Below are 12,170 nucleotides of genomic sequence, written 5' to 3'. Positions count from 1 at the left end.
AGGGACACCCAATCCTACTTGAAGCTCTCTGATAAGCAATGCTCTGGTTCAATACTCTGGTTTGCCCATGGTGACACCATAGAGATATGTGGCATTCTGTAGGAGGAATGTCAGACGTGCCTCATAGGGATGAATTGCTCTCTCTCTGATGCTCAAGGTCACGTTGACTATCAGTCCCATGTCACAAGGTTTGCAATGGTTTTCTGCTTTAGCTTCCAACTGGCTGGTCACTGTTCCACCGGTGAGGTCTCTCAGGCAATGTATTCTCAGAGGAAGAGCTTTGATTTTGGGAGGATCAAGTAGCATTTTACAAAGTGGGATTTACCAGCATCTCATGACTGCAGTTGTGTGTCCATCAGGACCCCTGTAACATGCTAAACCTTCCCATTAACAGGAAAGATTTCCACTGGTTCCACGTTCACACTGTTGTGATCATTAGCTAAGTCTGAGTCTGAGGCCTCTGTCGGTCAGAGTTGTGTCCCAGCTGTCTAGATACACAAGCCTGGGCAGTACAATATGGAGAGCAAGCTGTTGCCCATGTAGCAAAATCCCCCTCTCCACGCATTTGATGAACCCAAAGGAACGGTACAGAGAGATACAGTTTGACACCAACAGCATCACAGGAGTTACCAGTCAGCATCAAACTCAATGTAGGACTGCCCCAGGGACTCCAGCTCCAGGTTTACTCCTGAAGCCTCCCCATGAGCCACAAGGCAGCAGAGATTTTTGATCTGAGTTTTCTTTCTCTTAGTTGAGGCACCATTCATGGCTGATGAGCCCCTTCTGCCCGAAGCGACAGTTTTTAAGGCACCAGAAATCCACCTTTCTCCCTTCTCCTGTTAGTAGAAATGGTTCTGCCAGGCCACACTTGATGGCCAGGAGCTGGACTTGATTGTCAGAGGCTATTTGAGGCTCACACCATTGGGAGTGTATAATAGGTAGTGGGAGCTTGTCCCCATAATCACTTCTGGCTATACAACCTTAAGGAACCTTAAAAGATCTTTCTAATTCTGAGTGCCCTATCTGGGAGAAGCAGACAAAGAGCTTATTGTAAGGTAGCCAGCACTACCTTGAGAGATCATACTTGGTTTTTACCTCCCTGCTTGCTGTCAATGGTTGACAGTTCCACCACAGCTGGTGAGTGCCAGTATCATGGTGGTAAACCGCAGTGTTTTTCTGAAAGTGAGACTCCAGTGATTTCAATGTTGTGGAAGCAGCCTGTGGTATTTACTCAATTATGGTAATTTTATCATTCTGCACTACAAACTACACATCCTAATAATCCAATGAAGCTAGGAATGCTGAAGGAGGAGCAGTGAGCAACTCAAGGAATAGAGTGTACCAGTGGTATATGAGGACAAAGGTGGCAACCAATGGAAAATACAAGTAGCATATCAACAACCTCATCTCCAAACAGAGCAGAGGATGGGGCCCCCTAACAGAAAGCATGCTGTCATCTTAGATGAACTAGACCAAGTAACTCTCTCTATACTCCAATCCACAACATCAACATTATAATTCCACTTATAATTAGCCAAGAGTGCCCAGGTGATTATAAGAACATAAGATATAGGAGCTAAATTAGGCCATTTGGCCCATTGAGTCTGCTCCACTATTTTGTCACAGCTGATCAATTTTTCCTCTCACCCCCAATCTCCTGCCTTCTTCCCATATCCCTTCATGCCCTGACCAATCAACAATCTGTCAGCCTCTGTCTTAAATATACCTAAAAACTTGGCCTCCACAGCTGCCTGTAGCAAAGAATTCCACAGATTCACCACTCTCTAGCTAAAGAAGTTCCTCATCATCTCTGTTCTAAAAGAACTCTTCTCTATGTTAAGGGTGTGTCCGTGGTCTTAGACACTTCCATCGTAGAAAACATTTTTTCCACATCCACTCTGTCAAGGCCTTTCACCATTCGACAGGTTTCAATTAGGTCACCCCTTATCCTTCTAAATTCCAGTGAATACAGGCCCAGAACCATCAAACGCTCTTCATTTGACAAGGCGATTAATTCTGGAATAAACTTCGTGAACCCCCTTTGAACCCTTTCTAGTTTTACCACATCCTTTCTAAGATAATGAGTCCAAAACTGCACACAATACTCTGAGTGAGGCCTCACCTGTGCTTTATAAAGTCTCAACATTACATCCTTGCTTTTATATTCCAGTCCTCCTGAAATAAATGCTAATATCGCATTTGCCTTCCTCACCACTGACTCAATTAACCTTTAGTGAATTCTGCACAAGAACTCACAAATCCCTTCGCACATCAGATTTTTGTGTTTTCTCACCAATTAGAAAATAGTCAGCTCTTTTATTTCTTCCACCAAAGTGTATGGCTATACTCTTCCTAACACTGCATTCCATCTCCCACTTCTTTGCCCATTCGCCTAATCTGTCTAAGTTCTTCTGTAGCCTCCCTATTTCCTCAAACCTACCTGCCCCTCCACCTTTCTTCATCTCGTCTGCAAACTTTGCAGCAAAGTCGTCAATTCCATCATCCAAATCATTGACATATTGGCAAAAAGAATCAGTCCCAACACAGACCCCTGTGGAACGCCACTAGTAATGCAATAATTCCTCACTCTACTTTGCTGGACCCTCACAATAATCATAACACATCAGCAAACAATCCCTAAATGATTTATTGGAACAGTGGAATATGGGGGATGATGATCAGGAAATCTGCAAGGAAGAGGCTGGGAGGACCTGACTCCAGTTGTAACCTCCAGAGGTTAGAATCTCCACACCATCGAGTACTCTAGCCTATTCTGCCTGGATTTGAGGGGACATAAAATTGTCCGGATTCATCTCCTGCAAGGCTCTTCCTGGTGGGCCTCCTGGCCGATGTTCCCCACCCCATGGGATTTATTTCTGGTTTACTATAATCTAGTTGTTCTCTCCCTCTCCCTTCCAGCCTCCCCTCTCCCAGCAGTCATGATGTTTGATGACTACCTGTCCTGGGGATTGCATCTTTAGAACATCATAACTTTGTTGGTGAAATGTGAAACGTGTTGCCAGAAAGTATGTTCAGCGAAGCCTTGCCACACTGGAAAGGCTTTTACTACCTGATGCCACTTGAACACCATTTCAATCAGCTCTTCAGCTAATTGTGCGACTTTGGCAGGGCACCCTATTGGATACCAATACACGTATAGCACAGTTTAGCACATACATACAAAAAAAATTGAAATCCAATTTCTAGGAAATTAGTGTACAAGCAAGAAACAGCCCCTGTCTTATTCTTTATGTTCACCTTTAATATTTTGTCACAATATAATTGCATCTTGTATATGAGAAACAATTATTAAAATTATCATGTGGCAAAAAGCATTTTATTTGACTCAAGTGAAGCACGCAGTTCTTATAAACCTGGTGGAACATGCAATCACTATTTATGTTTAAAATGTCATTATGTTAAATTAGGCCTTATTACTTTCTACCTTGAGAGCAGGCCAGCATACACACTGTAGGAAATGAGAAAGAAAATGAAATGTTCCACCAAAAACAAATACACCAGACAACCAGGGACTTATTAAATCTGATTAATAAGATGAAAATATGATTTACCAGCAGTTTATATAATCAACAATGAAAATTGTGTCTTGCTGTTTATTTGTAATGGACTCTGCATTTTCTTTTTGCTTTTTTTCCCTGAAAGAAAAGAAACATTGACTTCATTAGCTGGTTGAAGGGAGGTAGTAAGAGAATATTCACTCCAGCATTTACCAGTTCTTTCTCAAACAGCGGGGGCAGTGCATTGGGTCAAAATGACACCTCCGCAAAATGCAAACTCCCCATTTCATTGCCACACTAACCACAGCACTGCTTTGTTGAGCAACTGACTACACTTTAACAAGCCCCTTTGGTAGCGGAAAAGAAGGGGAGCATAAACATCTTGTCTATTTGTCTTACAAATATCAGACTAACTACCAATTACATTGTGATATAAGTTACTCTTGTTTTCTTTTGCACAATATCAATAAAAATGGCAGAATAGCAAAAGCAAGGAAACATTTTAAATGATAACTATCTCAGATGATCAAATTGTGTACAATTTGCTCATGGTCGGTATATTTAAGCACAACAGCCTAGCAAAGAAATGAGTGAAGAATGAAAAGTTATATTAGAAGTAATACATGCTAGGCTCTTCATTTACAATTTATCTTTAATAAAAGTAATAATTTTTATGAGTACGAATCATTCTTATGCAATAAGGTTAATATTATAGTAAAAAGCTTCATGTTACTGGTTGAGAAAAATAATAGAATTGATACACTCATACTTCATCAGAATCTACTCATTTACGGAGTAAAAGGGTATTTCCGTGCAGGATTCAATTAATTATAAGATGATGGCAGATGAAGGCACTTTGACAGTAAAATCAATATTTGAAACAATAATGGTTTTTTCTATAAAGCACGAGATGCAAGTGAATGCTAATATACTCACTACTATTTACAATCCATCAAAGACCAAACAAGCTTGCAACAATAATGTGAGATCCCAGACCACACACACAATATCACTGACACAAATGTCCTCGGCAAATAGATTCTAATGCACCTCTCCAAGTGGGAACATGGCAGCTGTGTAATTAAAAGTGTAAATGTAGCGTCTCATTTCTGTTTTGGCCTCTGGAATATCATTAAGGTCCTCATGACAGCTTAATTGCTTATTGTTAGCTAGTAACCCGACTTAACTGGCAGAGTACAAAAGAAGGCCCTTTTTGGGGTCAGGAAAGTGGGAGTCACTCCAGCCCCAATATAAAATTTCTGGCCAGCACCATGTCACCAACCACAAAATAGTTATGTTTCCCTTCAGTTTGTCAATGATGGTCTCTAGACTTTCAACTTTAATCTGCGTGTATCAGTTACCTGCCTCTACCTGCCCAATTTTTGCAGGCAGCAGGCCAGCTGGAGGTAACTTTGTGAGGTAGAGTTAGGTTGATGTGTGTTCTATACTGGTCTAGCTCAATCTCTCTCATACTCCTCAGGCTACCATATCAATTCCTTGTGTATATAAATTTAGTACAAATGTTAAATTAACCTTTTTTCTTATGTATTTTCTCTCACAATATTCCATTATTATGTCAATATAAGACCTTAGTTAGAAACCACCTGGAGTATTGTATTCAGTTCTGGGCACCTCACTACAGGAGGGATGTGGATACTATAGCAAGAGTGCAGAGGAGATTTACAAGGATGCTGCCTGGATTGGGGAGCATGCCTTATGAGAACAGGTTAAGCGAACTCAGCCTTTTCTACTTGGAGCGACGGAGGATGAGAGGCGACATGATAGAGGCGTGCACGATGATGAGAGGCAGTGATCATGTGGATAGTCTTTTGTGGATAGGGTTTTATATAAAAGCCCTGGCTTTTCCCCAGGGCTGAAATGGTTGACACAAGGGACATAGTTTTGAGGTGCTTGGAAATATATACAAGAGGGTTGTCAGAGGTAAGTTTTCCACACAGAGAGTGGTGGGTGCGTGGAATGTACTGCCAGTGACAATGGTAGAGGTGGATTCAATAGGGTCTTTTAAGAGACTCTTAGATAGGTACATGGCGCTTTGAAAAATAGAGGGCTATGCAGCAGGGAAACTCTAGACAGTTTCTAGAGTTGGTTACATGGTCTGCACAACATTGTGGGCCGAAGGGCCTGTAATGTGCTGTAGATTTCTATATTCTAATAAGATACCACATGAAATGTGATCTATTTCACTTATATCAAGCATAATCCATCCTAAGTGGAAACATTTCTTATAGCGCAACAAGACTGTCCTTCATGCTGAAAAAAAAGCAAGAGAAATTAATAAGATAACAATCAGGAAACTAATCTCTTAAGAGAATTGGTAAAGCTCATTGTTTATGTGAAACCCTTTTACATTTCTCAGAAAATTTTCAAAGCTAGAGACAATTTGGGAAATTTGAAGAGACATGTCATAAAGGTAATACCTGCATGATATTAGTTGATTTTTTAGAGTTTTGGGAACAGATAGCAAAGTTTTAAACATATGGCAGGGTTTTTTGTGCAACCTTGGGCAAACACGATTGGTCATCTACCCATAGGGTACTAGCCATACCAGCCTTGAAAGTATGAACATACTTCTTCACACTGTCTGTACAACATGAATTTGGAAACATTTACTAGTGTAAGGAGAGCGGGAGAAGCTGGTTAATTTAGTGGAGATTATGTGGCTTCTGCATGAACCGGCGAAGTATGGATTGTGTTGAAGAAGGGATTACATCTGCATTTGAGCATTCCTTTGGCCAATCATCAGCAGATGGGCAGCTCTGGACTGATGTTGTGTAATGAACTAGATTTGATTAGGAAACTTAAGGTAAAGGAAGCCTTAGAAGACAGCGATCATAATATGATAGAATTCACGCTACAGTTTGAGAGGAAGCAAATAAAAGCAGATATATCTTGGGGGGGAGGGGTGGATTTGGCACTTCGTTGTTTCTATAATTTATTCTATGGGGGTCCCTTGTTTCGTGGATGCCTGTGAAGGGTATGAATTTCAAGTTATATAGTATATACATTCTCTGGTATTAAAGGAACCCTAACTAAAAGCCTAAACCAATATTACAGCAGAGTGAAGTAAATTATAGAGGCATGAGAGTGGAGCTGGCCAAAGTTGATTGGAAGGGGTCTCTAATGGGGTTGATGCCAGAACAGCAATGGCTAGCATTTCTGGGGGCAATTCAGAAGGTGCAGAATAGATACATCCCAAAGATAAAGTATTCTAAAGGAAGATAACATAACTGTGGCTGACAAGGAAAATCAAAGACAACTTAAAAGGAAAAGAGAGGACATATAATGTAGCAAAAATCAGTAGGAAGTTAAAAAATCAGGAACCTTTTAAAAACCAACAGAAAGGAACTAAAAGCCCACAAGGAGAGAAAAGTTAAAATATTTATTTATTTATGGAGATACAGCGTGGAATAGGTACTTTGAGCTCTGCTGCTCAGCACACCCCTGATTTAATTCTAGCCTAATCACAGGAGAATTTACAGTGAACAATTAACCTACTAACCGGTACATCTTTTGGTTGTGGGAGGAAACTGAAACACCCAGAGGAAACCTATGTGGTTACAGGGATTACCTACAAACCCTTTACAACCAGTGGCAGAAATTGAATGCAAGTGGCTGGTACAGTAAAGCATTGCATTAACTATGATGCTACCATGCCACCACATGTTACAATATGACGATAAGCTAGCCAATAATAAAAAAAAAGATATCCAAAAGTATTCTCAAATATATAAAGAGTAAACGAGAGGTAAGAGTGGATATCAAACTGCTGGAAAACGATGCTGGAGAGGTAGAAATAGGGGATCAAAGAAATGACAGACGAACTTAATAAGTAATTTGTGTCAGTCTTCACAGTGGAAGATACTAGTTGTATGCCAGAAATTCAATGGTGTCGGGGGCAGAAGTGAGTGTTGATGCTATTACCAAGGAGAAGGTGCTTAGGAAGCTGAAAGTTTAGAAGGTAGATAAGTCACCTGGACCAGATGGATTACACCTCAGGATTCTGAAAGAGGAAGCGGAAGAGATTCTGAAGGACCTAAAAATTGCAGATGTCACTCCACTCTTTGGGGAGTGAGGCAAATGAAAGGAAATTATAGGCCAAATATCCTAACTTCAGTGGTTGGGAAGGTGTTGAAGTTCATTATTAAGGATGAGGTTTTGGGGTACTTGGAGGCACATGATAAAATAGGCCGAAGTCAATATGCTTTCCTTCAGGGGAAATCTTGCCTGGTAAATCTGTTGGAATTCTTTGAGGAAATAATGAGCTGGATAGAGAAAGGAGAGTCAGTGGATGTTGCTTACTTGGATTTTCAAAAGGCCTTTGACAACGTGCTGTATACAAGGCTGTTTAACAAGATAAGGGCCTATGGTATTACAGGAAAGATATCATGGATAGTAGATTGGAAGCAAAGATTAGGAATAGAGGGAACCTATTCTGGTTGGCAGCCAGTGACTATTCTGGTGTTCTGCAGGGGCCAGTGTTGGGACCGGTTCTTTTAACATTATACGTTAAGGATTTGGATGATGGAATTGACGTCTTTATGATGAGATTTGTGGATGATACAAAGATAGCCATGGAGCTGCAGGTAGTGTTGAGGAAACAGGGAGGCTACAGAAGGACTTAGACAGATATCTGTTAGTGTAGGGAAGTGTATGTTTATATACTTCCCTATAGGGAATAAAGGCATGATCCATTTTCTATGTGGGGAGAAAATTTAAAATTAGAGGTGCAAATGGATTTGAGACTCCTTGTGCAGGATTCCCTAAAGGTTGGTTTGCAAGATGAGTCAGTGGTAAAGAAGGCAAATGCAACGTTAGCATTCTTTTTGAGAGGGCGAGAATACTAAACAGAGGATGTAATTCTGACCATTGCTTGGACCACATTTGGTGGATTGTTCCCAGATTTGAGCTCCTTATCGAAGAAAAGATGTGATGGTATTGAAGAGATTCCAGAATAGATCCACAAGAATGACCCTGGGAATGAAAGGGTTAACATATGAGGAGCATTTGATGGCTCTGGGCCTGTACTCACTGGAATTTAGACTAATGTGGGTGGATTTCATTGAAAGCTATCGGATATTGAGAGGCCTAAATAGTGGTGATGTGGGGAAGGTGCTTCCTATAGTGTGGCAGTCTGGCACCAGAGGGCCCACCCGTAGAACAGAGGAACATCTGTTTAGTACAGAGAAAAGGAGGAATTTCTTCAGCCAGAGGGTAATGAATCTGTGCAATTCTTTGCCACAAACGCCTGTGCACTCCTTGGGCACTTCCACTTCCGGGGCACCAATTAAGACGGCTCCAAGTAGTAGAGATTAATAGAAGCAAATAAATATTCACACTTCAGCCTGCTACAGCTGGAACCACAACTACATCTAAGATGTTTATACTCAGTAACGACATTCTAACACGATTAAGCAGTCTGTCACTGCTGTGAAAAGATGATGGTGGAAAGGAGGTCATTGCAGTTGGCAAATGGTGCATTTTAAAAAATGAGGTTTTTGACTCTCAATACCAACTGTCTTGCTGGCAAGTGTACAGGTAAGTAAAACTGAAGATCTCAGAGCTAGAGTACTGTATAAGGGGGACAATAGGACCGCTTGCATCTTTTGTATCACGGAATTTTGGTTAAGCCCTTCCATTCCAGATGCAGCAATTCGAATGGATGGGTTCACTAAACACTGCCAAGATAGGACTGCTGAGTCTTCTAAAGCCAAAGGTGGTGGGGGGAGTTCAATTCATGATCAATTCCCTGTGGTGTCGAAATGTGGCGGTGCTGCGCAATCCTGTTCGCCAGATCCGGAACACCTCACAATCAAGTTTCGGCCATTTTACCTGCCATAGGAGATTTCAGAGATCACTTTGGTAGCGGTGTACATCCCACCACAGGCTGTAGATGAACAGAGTGATGTAATCAACGGGCATGAAACAGCACATCCTAATGTCCTCCCCATCACTGAGGGGAATTTTTACCAGGATAACTTGAAAAAGTCACTAAATAATTACTTGTAGTACCAGAGGTAACAGCACAGCACAATCAAGAATGCTTACCATGCTATTCCACCCCCACACTTGGGGAAGTCTGATCACCTGGCTGTACTTCTACTCCCTGAGTATAGGCAGAGACCGAAGACTGTAGCACCAGTAGTGGGGACCAAGAATGTTTGGACAAGGGAAGCACAGGAGCACTTACAGGTTTGCTTTGAATCCGTGGACTGGATTGTATTCAGGGAATCATCTCTGAATCTGGATAAGTACGTCATAGTTGTCACCGACTTCATTAAAACCTGTGAAAATGAGTGTGAGCCTATGAACACTTGATGTACATTCTGAAACCAAAAACCATGGATGAACCAGGAGGTTTGTAGTCTGCTGAGAGCTAGATCTGTGGTATTTAAGTCTGGTGATCCAGGTCTGTACAAGAGACCAGGTATGACTTGCAGGGTGCTATTTCAAGAACTGAAAAACAATTCTGAGTGAGGCTGAAGGCAACATTGAATGAAAACTACAGCTATGAGGATCCAGTAACCTTGTGATCTGTCTCGGAGGCTGACGTCAACCTGTCTCTCAGGAGGTTGAACTATTGTAAGGTGGTGAGCTCTGATGGAGTACCTGGTAAGGCTCTGAAAACTTGTGCCAACCCACTGGCAGGAGTATTCAAAGATATTTTCAGTCTCTCACTGCTACAGTGAGAAGACTGACCTGCTTCAAAAGGGCAACAATTATACCGATGCCCAAAAAAAGCAGTGTGAGTTGCCTTAACGATTATCGGCCAGAAGCACTCACATTTCTGGTGATGAAATGCTTTGAGAGATTAGTCTTGGTTAGAATTAACTCATGCCTCAGCAAGGACCTGGCCCACTGCAATTTACCTATTGCCACAATAAGCCTACAGCAGACGTGATCTCAAATGCTCTTCACACAGCATTAGATCACTGGGACAATGCAAAATCTATGTCAGGATGCTGTTTGTGTACTATAGTTCAGCTTTTAACACTATCATTCCTACTGATCAAAAAGCTACAGAACCTGGGCCTTTGGACCTCCCTCTGCAAACGGAATCTGGACTTCCTCACTATCAGTACAGATTGGTAATGGCATCTCCACCTCGCTGAAATCAACACTGGTGCTCCTCAGGGGTGTGTGCTTAGCCCACTGTTGTACTCTCTCAATGTCCATGCCTGTGTGGCTAGGAGCAGCTTAAATCCCATCTATAAATTTGCTGATGATACAACCATTGTTGGCAGAACTTCAGAAGGTGATGAGAGGATGTACAGGAGCAAGATATAGCAGCTCATTGAGTGGTATGGCAGCAACAACGTCAGTAAGACGAAAGAGCTGATTATGGACTTCAGGAAAGGTAAGACAAGGGAACACAAACCAATCCTCAGAGGGATCAGAAGTGGAGAGAGTGAACAATTTTATATTCCTGGGTGTCCAGATCTCCAAGGATCTAAACTGGTCCCAATATATATCGATGTAGTTATAAAGAAGGCAGGACAGTGGCTATATTTCATCAGGAGTTTGAGAAGATTTGGTTTGTCACCAAAAACAATTGAAAACTTCCACAGATGTACTGTAGAGAGCATTCTGACCAGTTCCATCACTGTCTGGTATGGGGAGCTACTTCACAGGATTGGAGTAAGCTGCAGAAAGTTGTAAAATTACTCAGCTCCATCATGGGTACTAGTCTCCGCAGTATCCAAGACATCTTCAAGGAGCAGTGCCTCAGAAAAGCAGCTTTCATCATCAAGGACCCTCACCACCCAGAGCATGCCCTCTTCTCTTTGTTACCATCAGGAAGGAGGTACTGAAGCCTAAAGACACACAGCCAGTGATTCAGGAATGGCTCCTTCCCCTCTCCCATCCCATTTCTGATGGACATTGAACACTACCTCACCTCTTATTTTTTGAATTTTTGTTTTTTCACTACTTATCTTAATTTAACTATTTTATGTATATACACATACATACTTACTGTAATTTAGTTTTTGTCTATATTTATCATGTATTGCATTGTACTGCTGCCACAAAGTTAACAAATTTCACAACATACGCCAATGACATTAAATCTGATTCTGATTCTGTGAAGTCAAGACATTGAGTTCTTGTTTAGTCAGGATACCAAGGGTTATAGGAGAATGGGACTGAGAGGGATAATAAACTAGCAATGATAGAATGGTAGAGCAGGCTCAATGGGCTGAATGGCCTCATCCTGCTCCTATGTCATATGGTCATAACAGCAACTAGTATAAGATTAAAATGATACATCACTAATTCCATCTGGTGATTTAATTTAGAACAAAATCTGGATTTAATGCTCTTCTGACTGCAGTTATACTGCTTGTATTGCTTTCGAGAATATTAATTGCCAGTGTTCCTATTCTGCTAACTTGCAAAATCAGACTCTTAAAATTTCCACTTGCTGCTTGGTTATACCACGGATTTGAAGTTGTCAGAATCTAATACACTCAAAAGTTAATCCACTGGAACTTAAAAGAGAGAGCACTAAATGGCATTTGTGAGCTTACTTTTATTCCGGTCAAGATAGCACCTGCGTACAACGCTCCTTTGCTCGATATCTACTGGATAGAAAATTAGACATTTTTTTCACTTCTATTATGTCTTTTACATTTG

This window comes from Hypanus sabinus, chromosome 12 (assembly GCF_030144855.1).
Source record: "Hypanus sabinus isolate sHypSab1 chromosome 12, sHypSab1.hap1, whole genome shotgun sequence".
NCBI classification, from domain to species: domain Eukaryota; kingdom Metazoa; phylum Chordata; class Chondrichthyes; order Myliobatiformes; family Dasyatidae; genus Hypanus; species Hypanus sabinus.
The sequence above is the reverse complement of the archived record's forward strand: the minus strand, read 5'-3'. Positions refer to the sequence as shown.